Source organism: Stenella coeruleoalba (genome assembly GCF_951394435.1).
Source record: "Stenella coeruleoalba genome assembly, chromosome: 19".
Classification (NCBI taxonomy): Eukaryota; Metazoa; Chordata; class Mammalia; order Artiodactyla; family Delphinidae; genus Stenella; species Stenella coeruleoalba.
Genome location: NC_137165.1, coordinates 52,334,416 through 52,348,953, shown reverse-complemented (window position 1 = coordinate 52,348,953; position 14,538 = coordinate 52,334,416).

Below are 14,538 nucleotides of genomic sequence, written 5' to 3'. Positions count from 1 at the left end.
ATAGGGGATATTGTGTATTTTATCATTCTTGGTAAATTTGTGCCACACATCCTTCCTATCAGTAAAATTTCTAATAAACACACACATTTGTTTTTCAGAGCTGATTGTCAAACATTTACCAGAACACCACTCTCTGAAAGCCATTACTAGGGGGATGGACTTCAACCTGGGTTAAAAGGATATTACCATTCCCTAGGACTGAAGGCCCAGAGGGATCTGTAATTGGATTTCGTTTGGGGACATTGGTTCAGGGTGGAAAACAGCAAGGCCACCAGTGAGGAGGCCGTGAAATGTGTCCCAGCACCGTGTGTGCAGCAGTGATGGGGGGTAAGTGGGTGATAGGGGGTGAGTGGGTGATGCGGGGGTGAGTGGGTGATGGGCATGAGTGTGTGATGGGGGGTAAGTGAGTGACCGAGGCTAAGAAGGATGCAGCTGAGAGCCAGGAATAAAGGCCGCTGATCACTCTCGTGGCCCAGGGGGCGTGGCCTGCAGCCCACCACCTGTGCTGCTTTGCACACACCTTAGACTGTGAGCCATCCTCCCGGGATCGTGGCAGATCAGACTCGTGCTAGGAGTGGCTGAGACCACGGGTTGACCTTATTTTGCAGGTCTCTCCCACAGCTCCCGAATGAGGGCATTCCACAGCATGGGTTTCTACTCTGTGCACGTAGACCAGTTGTCCAGTCATCTGCCTTTCCCGGTCTCAATCAAAATCTTTCCCATTCATCTCATTCTTATCAAGCAGACAGAGCCACGTCTGAATTCCGGCGGAGGCCGCACCGTCAGGGGGCCAAGCGCCAGACTGGGCAGCTAAGGCTTGAGATGTGCACTCCTCCCACCCGACCCCCAGCCTGACGGGGGAGGCCCCTCCAAAGCCATCCAGAGGAAATCAAAGCTGGTGAGAGCAGCTGCCAGTGGTCAGCAGAACTTTCTTTTCTCCGAAGCTTTTCACAGGCTGTGGGGCCTCGTGCCCTGTGCCCGCAGACACAGTGAAAAGCCGGCAGCCAATTCACTGCATTGTCTGAAGCCCCCGTGTGGCACCATTGCCTGGGCTTTCATCCCTTTTGGCAAAAAAACCCTGCACCATCGGCCCCTCTGAAGCGCAGGAGATGCCTCGCTGATCTGCTGAGGAATCGTGCTCTACAAGGTTAAGCATGTTTGCCCAAGAAAGACGGATAATGCTCTTATCATGTACGACCTTTACTTTGTGTGGAACGCTGTCCGTGACAAAAATGGCATTTTTTAAATGGTTTTCACACCAGGGTATCCAGCCATTAATCATGATGTATGTGAGTGACTGTGGGCTCTGCCCGGGAAATCCTGGAGGCCCAGGTTAGATTCCAGGCGGGCTGCAGGCTGCGTGCAAGCCTTCACGCCATTATGATGGGCACGGCCCCGATGGCATCCTGGGCCAGGCTCTCCCAGAGGGCTCGGGGAAAGAGCCTGCGCTCTCAGCATCCCCGGCAGCTGTGTCAGTGGGGTCCTCATTTGAAGGTGTCTTGTATCCTCAGAGCTGATGACTAACTCATCCCAATGCCTCTGCCGAGGCTGTTTATTTAGCGTCAGCTGCGTCTGAGATGCTGGGGGCTGCACACCCTCTCTTTCCCTCTCTACTGCTGCAGCCCTGGGTATTGTTCGGTGGGGGAACGGCTGAAGTCGGCCCACTCCTGCCTCTCCCCGCATGCCTAATTGGAGGAAAGGCAAGCCACAGAATTCAGGATGCTCATTTCCACAAAGGCATTTTCTGATATCAGCCGGTGAACCCCTGTACCGTCCAATTAGGTAGCCACCAACCACACGAGTCTCAGGAGCCCTAGTCCAGATGGAGAGGGGCTGCCGGTGTAAAATACACACCAGATCTCAAAAGCTTCTTCCAAAAACAAATGTAAAATATCTTATTAATAGTTTTTATACTGATTACATGTTGAAATAATAATGCTCTGGATATATTGGCTTAAATAAAATGTATTATTAAATTTAATTCCACCCTTTTCTTTTTACTTATCTAACGTGGCTACTAGAAAATTTAGAATTAGAGGTGTGGTTGGCATTATACTTCTGTTGGGAGTGCAGCTATAGACCAAACACACGCGCTACGCATGCAGAGACCTGGCCTGGGTGTAGGGCAGTAGGGAAGCCCAGGTCCCTGCCGTGCAGGTGGGGGTGGGGCAGTGCTCACACAAGCATCTCTGCAAACCAGCATCTTCTGCAGATCGTTTGTGTTTTCCAAGTCTGGTGCTCTGGCAAGGATGAGTCACGACACGCTTCCCCTTATGAATAGACACCTAGTGATGTGCTTGGGGACAGACAGGCAGAGGCAGCCAGGGCCCCCCGAGTCCCCTTTTGGAAGGGAACTGGAGTGACCTCAGCAGGGAGCGAACAGTAGGTGTCCACCCCAAATAGCCAGCAGTGCCCCCACCCCTGGGTGAAGCTCAGATCTCCCCCTCCCTCCTGCAAATTGATGTTTGGATCTATCCTCGGCCACTTCTTAAAATGACCAGGAGACGAGCACCAAGGAGCTGTTACCGCTGAACCAGGAATTTCTTGACACCTTCTGGGTAGTTTCCAGGTCACACACAACTATAACGCAGTTTCCACCACTGTCCAGAAAAGCAGCTGGGAAGCCTGGGTACCCGTCCTGTGACTGTGGGAGAGTCTCTCCATCAGGGCCACACACAGATGAAGATTAAGAGCCTCCAAGGGCTGAGGACAGCAGAGGGTGAACTCACACGCAGAGGGCCGGGATGTCCGTGGGCTGCCATCCCCTCCCCCTGGCAGAATTTTTGGAACATCCCTGTATGTCAGACTCTGATGGGTGCTGAGGGTTCAGACATGGACACGAGGTACCCCAGACGGGCACGTTCACTGATCATTCCAAACACAGCAGTGAGTGAGAGAAGGAGGCCCGTGAGATGCCTGGGGCGTTTAGCCCAACCTGCAGGGAGGAGATGGAGGAAATGATGCCTCGGCCCCAGGTTACAGGTACCTGAGAAAATAGAGGTGGGAAGGGCATTCGGTAAGCAAGTCTCTGAGGAATGTGGCAGGGTTAGAGGTGGGAAGTGCATGGAGACTCCGGGCAATTTGGTTTTAGTGGACAGTAAAGGCCAAGACAGGGAGTGACAAGAGACAAAGCTGGAAGAACAGAGGGGCGAGAGAGAAGGGCAGGGGAAGCCTTGAGTGCCACACCCAGGAAGCGGTCTTTCTCCCATAGGCAATGGGGTTCCCCTGAAGCACTCTCAGCTGGTGCAGAGAAGGTCAGGTCTCGATTCTTCATAAGTTGCTCTGGCAGCCAGGGCATGAAGTTGGATTAATGTCAAAGGGACAAAGTTTGGGGCCTGAACTCAGATACAGGTAATAACTAGGAATGAAAAAGAGGTGCAGGTCCAAGCACTATTGAAAAGATATAATTGGCCAGACTCAGTGTCAGATTCAACGTGGGGGTAAAGGGAGACCCCCTTGGGGCCACTGTGTGTCTCCCAAATGTGGGCTCCGATTTCCACATATGAGAAAATCATAGGCAGCTTCCAATAAATCCTGCGGGCAGAAACGGTAGCCACCAGTGATGCATCCCTGGGACACAGCAGCCTCGCAGCCACGCACCGGCCTCCTGCTGACCTCTCGCTGGCTGTCAGAACAGGCCAGGGCACCGGGGTGAGTCCCGAGCTGCCCAAGGCAGCGGGTCAAACCCAGCTAAGTAACTAAATACAGATGCGATTGTAATGATGATTAAATTGCAGCACCCCATTAATTTCATGTGAGAGGGGGGGGAACACGAGATAGTACTTCCTGAAACTCATTGTTTGCCTGGCCCCAGGACATCCCCATGCAACGTCTGGTTGGGTCTAATTTAAGTATGTAAATTTAATGGTTCAGTAAGTAAAATTGCCTTTCTTGTTTGGAATGGTTTGTACAATAATTTATGGGCTTGCATGTTTCATCTGATGGATCTCTGTGATGGAGTAGGTGACCGTCATGAAGAGGGTATTTATATAAAGAACTCAGGAAGGGTGTGGGGAAAACTTCAGCCACGCAATCCGGAGCGTCTTATTTCCAGCCAGCGAGAGCAGAATGGCGGCCACCGAGGCACGAGGAAGGGTATCCTGACCCAGGAGAGGCCAGCTGCAGACAGCCAGAACTGCTGGAGCCTGGCATGTTCTGGAGGGTCAGTGGGCAGGAGCCCAGATGAGCTTAAATCCTTCATTCCTTGGTCTTAAAATGCATTGAGTGTAACCTGGCATGCAGAAATTGGGAAGAACTGGAGAACTCCGAATGGGCAAACATCTAGGCATCTGGGCGTTTCATCTGTCACCCGCTTCTGACACAGGCCTGCGTGCTGGTCCTTCACCTGGATTCTGGCAGCCAGGCGGGTTTCCATTGCCAATCCCTCCCCCAACACACAGTCCACCCCTTGCCTGCTGGGGGCAGCAGGTGATGGTGGGGGACACGGGAGCTGGCAGTGATGAGTGGAGACGGACCAGCAAGTTGGGCTGGCCCAAGGACAGGTCATGACCAAGCTGGAGCAGGGCCAGGGACTGGTGCAGAGGTCAGCTGGAGGACCAGGTTGAGGGTCCACAATGGACCCAGTTTCTCTTACGACGGATGGTACCAGCACAGCATTGAGAAGATCGAGCTTGGGAAGCAAGGGCTCGAGGCTCTCCCAGACTGTATGGATTTAGGAGCTGGGAGGGCAGAGCAGGTTGCCATAGAAACTTGATCTTTGCCCAAGATAATTGGTAAGTACCCGTGACCACGTGCCAGCTTGATAGCAAGAAGATGCTGTGCGCAGGGACTTCAGGCCCACTTGTGCCATTGATTGATTCCTTGATCGTCCCTGCCCCTCTGTCCTCTTTCCACCTCCCCCAGTCCCCTTTGAGCCCCCGTTCCCCCCGCTGCAAATTGGGTAGACATAGAAAGTCAGGCAGAGATAGAATCCTTTATTGCTCCGCTTTGACTATGGAATTTTGTCCTGGGCCAGTGGTAAACTGAGTCTTCACAGCAAGAAAATCTGGTGGGAAAATGGAGTTTGGGGAGCCTGCTAAGAATGTGAAATCTGGGAGCCCTGTTAAACAATATTCCATCTTTAAAGGACGGGAGCATTTTAATTCAGGTCCCAAGGACACTGCTTTTGACATATCACAGTGGGTCTTGCCTCTTAAAGGAAAGATGAAGTGCGCGTGAGGGGGCTGAGATGTGTCCATTCCAGCAGTCAGCTCCAGCTGGAAGCCTCCCCATTCTGGAAGGGGCTACTGAAGACCCTGCGGAGCTGAGCCCCTCCTGCTCTGTCCTGGTTTGAGCCCTTCCCTCCCTAAGCATCCTCCCCCAGTGAGTATCCCTATCAGGATGAGTATAAATAAGCATGACCACCTCTCAATTTTCCATGGCTGATTACCCACTTTGCGGATTATCTGAAGCCAATTTTTGCTTCTAGACCAGCATTACCGCACCCAGCAGCCCTCCCCACCCCGCCTGAGTGGGGAGACTCAGAGGAGAAGCCTGCTCGTTTGCGATCAGGCTTCACAAAGGTGCATCTCAGGGGGACAAACCAAACCGCTGCCGACGTTGCGCGTTGTCCTCATGCGATAAATGCCCAGGATTTTGCATCATCCGCCCCATTGAGCCTCGTTAATGGAATAAGAAAACTGTGCCCAAATCCATCTGCCTCCACATTTGTTTCCAGTTCACGTTTCCCTGGGGGAAGATGCCCGCTCCCCAAACCAAACTGACAATTAGAAGCTGCCTGTTTTAACGGTGATGAGGACCACTGATAACCCGTGGAGAGCTCACCGCGTACCCAGCCCCGAGCCGGTTCAGGTAGATGTTCTAATCCTCACACCCAAGTCGCGGCTGTGTCCCCAGGAAGCAGACTCTGAGGCAGGATTGGAGTACAAATCATTTAATCAAGAGGGGGAAGCAGGGAGGTGAGATGGGGACGGGAGGCAGCCAATCAGAGTGCCCCATCCGTACAACCCAGCGGACAAAGGAGGCTCCATCCCCCAGTGACTCTGGGGAACAGAGGCTGGGGGCTTATCCATCAACCCCCTGAGCACCCGTGGTGGAGGGCTGCTCCCAGGGACATAACTCATCAGCACTTCTGTCCTGACCTCTTCCCAGGGGGACACTGCCTCGGGCATCAGAGTAAACAGAGGTGACTGTCAAGGGGCTATGGGTGGGACACCAACTGGTTCTGTGACACCATTTCACTGAGAAGAAAGTAAAACTCATCAAGGGTCCTTGCCCAAGGCCACGCAGCTGATGGCAGACGGGGGATTCCCCTCCAAAGCCCAAACCTTCCAAGACCCACCAAGGGTCCCCCCACCCCCGCCTGGCGACTCCCCCAGGTAAGCCTGCCTCTGTGGCTCCCCTGAGGCATCCGGCTCCCAGGTTAGAGGATTTTGCAGCCCTCCTTCTGCTAACACGTCCCTTTACCTGTGCCGGAGTAAAGGCACCACAGGGCTTCCCTGGTGGCGCAGTGGCTGAGAGTCCGCCTGCCGATACAGGGGACACGGGATCGTGCCCCGGTCCGGGAAGATCCCACATGCCGCGGAGCGGCTGGGCCCGTGAGCCATGGCCGCTGAGCCTGCGCGTCCGGAGCCTGTGCTCCACAATGGGAGAGGCCACAACAGTGAGAAGTCCGCGTACCGCAAAAAAAAAAAAAAAAGAAAGGCACCGCAGAATGAAACGTTCACAACCAAGGTCAAAAGTTAGGTAATGGCAAGAGCTTGACCTTCAAAATCCTGCTTTCTTCACCGACACAAAGAAGAGATGACTGGCCAAAAAAAAAAAAAATCCGGCTGACAAGTGCTGCTGAGAACGTGGAGGGCTTGGGACCCTCACACACTGCTGGTGGGGATGTAAAAACTGCAGCCCCTTTGGAAAGAAAACAGTTAAACAGAGAATTGCCGTGGGACTGAGCAACTCCACTCCAGAAATACACCCAAAAGCATTGAAAATAGGGGTTCAGATAAACACTTGAACACAGATGTTCACAGTAGCACTGCTGACAACAGCCGCAAGATGGAAGCAGCCCAAAGGTCCATCAACTGATGAGCGAATGGATAAACACACAATGTGGTCCATTCACACGATGCAATATTATTTTAACCACGAAAAGGAATGAAGTTCTGCTACCTGCTACTGAAACAGGAGGGAAGGGGGCAGGGCACAACCTTTAAAAGAATGACACAGCCTGAGGACACAACATAACCTGATTAGAACCAAATGGGTCCAAGATGGAGGACAAGTCGGCTTCCACTAGACCTTGAGCCTCAGTATACGCTCACTGTAACACATCAGCAAGCTAAATGACACACCCGCAGGCGCCAGGACAGTTCCAAGGCCCATCATAAAGGTCAAAAAGTGGGCGGTGGCCCACTTCCTGGAAATCCCCGCCCCTTCCTGAAATAGCTGGAATACTCCTCCCACTCATTAGCCTAGGAAATGACCCACCCCTATAAAAACCGACAACCCCACACCCTCGTGCCTTTCTCACCTTCTGAGATGGCCCACACTCTGTCTACGGAGTGTGGTTCTCTCTAAATAAATCCACTTCTTACCTATCACTTTGTCTCTCACTGAATTCTTTCTGTGATGAGACATCAAGAACGTGAGCCTCATTAAGTCCTGAGACCAGGTGTGTGATCTCAGTTAAAAGAACGTGGGTTCAGGTTCCAATCTGAGTTGCACCGTTTCACCACCACATGGATGAACCTTGGAAGCATTATGGTCAGGAAGAAGCCAGACACAAAAGGATACATATTGTATGATTCCCTTTATTTTATCTATTTATTTTACAAAACTTTATTCACAGATAATGTGTTAAAGAATGACATTCATTTTTAATTTTTTATTTTTGGCTGCGTTGGGTCCTCGTTGCTGCACGTGGGCTTTCCTTTTAGTTGCGATGAGCAGGGGCTACTCTTCTTTGCCACGCACGGGCCTCTCACTGCGGTGGCCTCTCTCGTCTTGGAGCACCGGTTCTAGGCGCGCGCGCTCTAGAGCGCAGGCTCAGCAGTTGTGGCGCACGGGCCCAGCTGCTCCGCAGCACGTGGGATCCTCCCGGACCAGGGCTCAGAACCCGTGTCCCCTGCATTGGCAGGCGGATTCCCAACCACTGCGCCACCAGGGGGGAAGCCCCTATGATTCCCTTTATATGAAGTGTCTGGAACGGGCCAATCTATAGACACAGAAAACCGATTCATGGTCGCAAGGGCTGGAAGACGACAGGAATGGGGTATAACTGTTACCTGAAAGTTGGGTTCACCTCTTGGTGGACGTCAACCCAAAATACACAACCAAGCCAAAGAGTGGGAGAGGAAGGATTTCTTATTGCTTGCAGCAAGTAAGGAGAACGCTGGGGATCTTTCCCAAAGTAGTGCCTCCCAAAACACCAAAATTCGGGACGTTTTAAGTGAAGGGTGTTTGCATATTCGTGAAGGGGCTGGAGCAGGGGAGAATTCGGCATAGAATTGGGGCAAAGGTCAACAGAGCCCAAGTTCTAGTTGGTTGAAATCAGGAGGGTCAGCATCACCATTCCATCCTCCCCCAGGGTGGGGGCCTTTGTTCCTGGAGAACTCAAAGACTGTATGAGATTGTGATGTATATCCTTGAGGAGGAACTAGGACTCTGTTTTATTGCCGACCTATTGTTTCTTGACTGCGTTTCCTTGCTTCCTGCATATCCTTTACTTTCCCTAAGATCAGTGATTACTGAGACCTGTTCAAGGGCAAGCATCGCGGGCCGGGCTTAGATCACAGAACGGCTTAGAGCAACATGGCCTCTCTTATGTCAAGAAAGCCATGCCTGGTTCTCTTGCTCTGGGGACCCCCTACCCTATCTGCCTACCTAACTGCTTGTGGTGGGGAGTTCCTTTTGCAGTGATGAAAATGTTTTGAAACTAGATAGTGTTGATGGTCGCACAGCACCGTGAGTGTTCTAAATGCCACTGAATTGTATTTAAGATAGTTTAAGTGGGAACTTTTATGGAATGCGTATTTTACAATAAAAAAAAAAATAGCCACCCACCCCAGAGGGGAGGAGTGATACTGAGGTTATAAACTTTTACTGCACATGATTCAAAGGGGGCACTTGAGAAACCTGAGAAATCACAACTCTTTTTCATACCCACAATGGAGCCTGGGGACAAGCCCAAACCAATAATAATAAAATAATAAGACCTAACAGCTGTGGGGATAAAATCGTCTCTTTGGCTCACACGTGGATAATCGAGAGTTAACTCTTAATAAAATAATAAAACACGGGAGCAGCTGGAATGAAGATTACCTCCTGAGCCAACTGCCGGAGACCATCTTCATAAAATGATGACTTTCCTTTTTTATTTCCCTCATTTTATTGTACAAGATGTAATTGTAGGCAGGCTGTTCCCCAACTTCCAGGGGAAGGTAATTGTCAATCAAGATGAAAAATGTCATAATTTAAGCCTGTCCCGGCCCGACAGGAAGGTCCATATGGCCTATGAGGGAGGCACGTGCAGTGGTGATTTACGCCAGCACTAGCAGGACGGCTTTCTTCGCAACAACCAGGGGCCAGGTGGACTGGAAGGTCACCTTCAGCAGCTGGGGCCACCAGGTCGTGCTCCACGCTCGGCTGCAGAGAATAACCAGATGACATCCACTACTGTGGGGTCCTTGGTGAGTCCTCCGAGACGGAAGAAAGGGGCAGGGTCCCCACCCAGAAAACACTGGCGGAGAGATGACAGTGAAATAAAATAATTGGTTTCCGTTGTCCTCTCCTGCTGCCGCCGAAAGCTTAACTCTCGAGAGCAACCGACAAAGTCTGGAAGTCTGGGGGTCTGTCGTGTCGGGTTTTGTCTTTGTTGCCTTGTTGCATTTTTTTTATCTTAAGTTTGGAAGTGTTGTTTCCTTTGCAAGGATGCTTACCTGGGACTGAGTTTTCAGGGGTCTGTTTCCCTCGAACCTGTACCCAGCCAGGGCCTGAGGAAGCAGGACACTCCTGCAGAGAGCCTGCCCACCGCCCCACCAGCCTCCTACAAGCTTAAACCAAGGCTTTATGGGCTGAACCCTGTCCCTTCCACTCCCCACCCCAACCAGGAAGCCGGAGGTCATGTTGTCAGACTCCACAACCCAAGAATCAGAGGCGTCTGGAGTTAGTAGATCCTTGAAGCAGGACCATCCCTCACCTGTCTGATGTCCAGCCTCGCAGAAGGATCGTTCCCTGCCCCCCGCCCCCCCTGGCTCCCCGCAGGTAACCCTTCCCTGGATACTCTGTGCTGGGGCTGCTGCTTCTCGAGATGAACAGAACCAGTCCTGGCTCCTCCTCCTTTGGAGCCTGTCGACTACCCCCCCCTCGTCCCCGCACTGTTTTGGTTTTTTTTTTTAAATTTTTTTTAATAAACACCATCTGAGTAGCAACACAATCACACAGTAGGGGCTGCAGCCTGTCTCCTCCATCCCCCTCGGGTCCACTGGGCCCAGGGAGACTGGCAGAGTTTCTCCTGGGGAATCAGGAGACTGGGGAAGCTACAGCAGGAGATGGCAGAGAGCATGCCCACCGCCCACACCGCGTGCGCACGCACACACGCTTTCGCACACGCGCGCACACACTCATGCACTCTCCCTGCTCTCAGGAGCACCCCACACACACCTCACGGGCATCCAGTCCCATTAACTGATTGCTTCTCCCCGTCGTAATATTCTAGGCTGTTCAGCAAACCTTCTTTTGTTTCTGCTTCCCGCCGTCCTTTTGAGAGGGGCCTGTTTTGATTAATATTAATGCTCCGTCTGAACCTCCTTCCCAACCATTTTAAAGGGCAGTTCCTCTCTTCGGCAGAGGCATTGATCAATTGACACAAAGCAAGGGACAGGGATCAATACGGAGGGCGGGCCGAGACAGCAGATTCCAGAGTCTTTGGATGGCCAAGATTTGATATCTTTTTCCTTCCCAGAAACTCCCCCTCTGCTCTTCAGACTGAGCTTCAAACAGCGGGGCTGGAGGGGCTTCTAGGACGCAGGGCTCTGTGCCTGAAGCCGACCAAATTACCTCTGAAACAATGTGATAATCAGCTGAGCAGGGGATGGCCGCCTCCGGGCACCATCCTGCTAATCCTGTTTGGCAGTCTCCTCCCCTCTCCTCCCCAAGGCTCCGAGCCCCCTGCTCTGGGTGGCAGCCCCCTCGTTCAAGAAGCTAGCCTCCCCGCCGGCTAGCTCGCCTAGGCCAGGGCACCAGCCTGGGGGTGGGCAGCGGGACGAGCCCCCCATATCCCCGCCAGCTGGTCCTCCCCCTCCCCCTCTCCCTCCTTCGCCCCACCCCTTCTTCCTCTCCCCAGATCTGCTGTAACTGACATTTTCCATCTGACAGGTTCTGTTTTCCCTGCCTCCGGTTGCCGGGGAAACAAGCAGAGAGGACCGCAGCCAGGGAGCCGTTAGCTGCCTTTTTAAGGGGCCCTGGACATAAACAGCACTCTCCCTAATGGGAGCCGGGCACAGAGGTTTAAAAAAACAAAACAACACAGAAGAGGAGGCTAAAGTGGGAGGGAAAAAAAAAAAATCAAGGGAAGCCCCCCCACACACACTGGGATAATGAGAGAGGAGAGAGTGAAGGAAGAAAGATTCGAGAAAGCCTCACACTCCTTTGGACAAAACCAGCAACCTTTGTGGAAAGTTCTAATCCTCTCCCTGATGTGCAAAAAAGCAGACACCTGGCCCCCAGCCCCCTGTGGGGCCGCCTCCTAAGGTCTTCAAGACCGGGAATCTCTGCAGGTAGGACTCGGCCGGCTACCTGGGACTTTGGCTCCATTGAGCTGCAGGGGGGCTGTTAGGATTGGAACTACCTCAGGGTTGAAAAGATGCTCTCCCGGAAGTGATGGGGACCATGCAAGCCTATCCTCGCACGCAGGTTTGTCAGCACACCTGTCAACTATCAAGAGATTCTAGCTCTTGAGTATTTCTGACCCTCACCCCACCTGCCAAGGTGGGCTTCTGTTTCCCCTGAGCCTTTGCAACTGCCTCCTAATCGGTCCCTGCCCCCACCACCTCCCCTCCGTTCTTCCCATCCAGTGATGTTTCCTTCCTCTTCCTCTGTGGAGCCCCCAGTGACTCCCACTTGAGCACACCTGCTGCAGAATGCTTAGCCTGGCGCCCAACACCCTTCACCATCTGACCTTGACCTAGCTTTCCTGCTCCTTCTCCCATCTGCATCCTACACGCTGACCGAGCCACATCGAGCCCCAAGGTTCTATTTCCTCAGCCTGGAAGGCTCTACCTTCTTTCTTATCCCAGCTCAGTTACCCATGACCCAGTTAAAATGTCAACTCCAGGCGGTACCCCCACTGCCCTCCCTGGCCACACTGGTCCCCCTCCCCCATTTTACTCTCAGCTCTTCTGTCGAGCACCCCACCTTGGGTTTGGTTATAGGTCTGAGGTCTGAGGACTCTGAGGACTGAGAATCAGCCTACACCTGTCACAGTCCACTGCATACAGCATACACAGTCCATTGCATACAGTCCATTGCATACATCTCAATAAATGTTACTTCCTTGACCCATGGTGGACCTGTGAAGGAAAATGGCAGATCTCCGTGTAACATAGAGGACCTGGCATCAACATCTCAAACACACCTGCAAACCAGGTTCACCTGACCGCACGCAGGACCACATCCCCGCCTGATGGAAAGAACCAGGAAGTTAAGAGGAAGAACCTCATTTAAATGGGTTCGTTTGAAGATCTTCATGATGAAATGTTGGGAAATTTTTAAAGGATTAAAAATAGATCCAACTTTCTTTAATAATAACAACTAAAAGGGAGAAATAAAGTATTGTTCATCATCCCATGGCCCAGATAACCCTTTTCGATATTTTTAAAAAGTAATAGAGAACCGCATAGTCCCTGTAATAAGGCTAATTCACAGCACATGTTACGAGTCTCCCAAAGTCCAGGAAATGAACTGGGATTGTTTGGGAAGCACCACAGAGGAGGGTAAATGGGCTGGGTTGCACCTCGAGAGGGGACATCAGACTTAGGACAGGCATGGTCCTGGCCAGAGGGAAGCATCCCCACAAGAGCGAGCTGGCTGGTGGGGAAGGCGAAGGTACAAGGGGAGAGAGGGAATAACCTTGGGAAACTGGTGGGGCAGAGCCAAGAGCTAAGGATTCTGAGTCTAGGAGCCGGAAGGTGACAAATACACAGCAAGGGGACCATGAGACACTGTGTGTGATGCAGGTAAGGGGGGGAGAAAAGAGGCCGAGGTGGAAACAGTTAGGCGGAGGGCTCATGGGTGACTGAGACTTTTTCAGAAACTTGTTTTATGTTGTTATGCTATTTTTATGCTTACAAAAAAAAAAAAAGCCTCAGGGCAATCGCAATAGAATTGTTGTGAGATCGGCCTTCAAGATGCTGAGACGCCCAAACAGGGTGAGGGATGGGGTGCCGACGTGCACGTGCCAGTTGGACAGAGGAGAGGGACTTTTCAAAGGATGGACCACCTGGATGAGGCAGCTGGGTAGGTGGAGCTGGAACCAGTGGGTGGGTCTGCATATACCCCACCCAGTGGACCATGGTGTGGGTTGGGTTGGATGTGGTCTTCAATGACCAGCCTCCTCTGCCCCTTTGGGGACTCAGGTCGCGCTCGCCAAGTGGTGGGCGATTGGCAACTTCTCCTGCAATGCCCAATACTGTTGAATAACAGAGTGATTGAATTTTGAATTGGTGGTTTAGGGGTAACCGGCAAAGTCTCTGGGGCCACAGATATCCTCTGCAGGTGCTCTGCTCCTGGGGCAAAGGCTGGCTGCAGGGGGCTGGCTTGGATCCGGAGCACCCTCCTGGCTCAGATGCTGTTGATGTCCATGACGGGGCATCTCAGCACAAGGGCTGCTCCCCTTTTGTGTGTGCTAGGGGTTCAGGGGGGTCCTGTGGGCCTCCCAACAGTACAAGGCAGCCAGACAGAGGGTGAAACAGCTCTGAACTAACAAAAGCAGCAGCTCTAAGGAGCCACCTCTCCATGGGGTCCGACCCTCGGAAGTTTCCTGCTTTTCTTTCCAGGAGCAAAGGGAGCCGATCTGTGATGAATGACAAGTTCTTCCCAGGAAGCTCAGGCCCCCCCCAGCATCCAGGTGGCTACACCCCAGGGGGATGAGAATTATCACGCACTTCATTTGCATCATGCTTTTTAATTTACCAGAGTGCTTTCGCATTTTTATTTCATTTTGTCTTCCCTACAATCCTGTAAAATAAACAGGGAAGACATAAGCTTACCCTTCCTTTATGTGCGTAAAGCTCGGCCACTTCACCACGTAGATTGTCAAATGATTATATAGGGAAACTGAGTCCCCAAAATGTTAGATAAACTGTCCAAGGGGCCAGAGGCAGAGCAGACACAAAAAGGGTTGTTTGCATCTTCTATGTCAGGGCTTTTCTTGAACAATACTGCCTCCTGGAAGAGGTCCTTAATAATGATGATGGCAAATACAGCGACGGTGATGACAACGGTGGTATGTGTCAGACTCCTGTTCTATATGTTTACAATAGATGAAGAAGTTGGAGAGGGTCAGGAACCAGACTGAAGAGG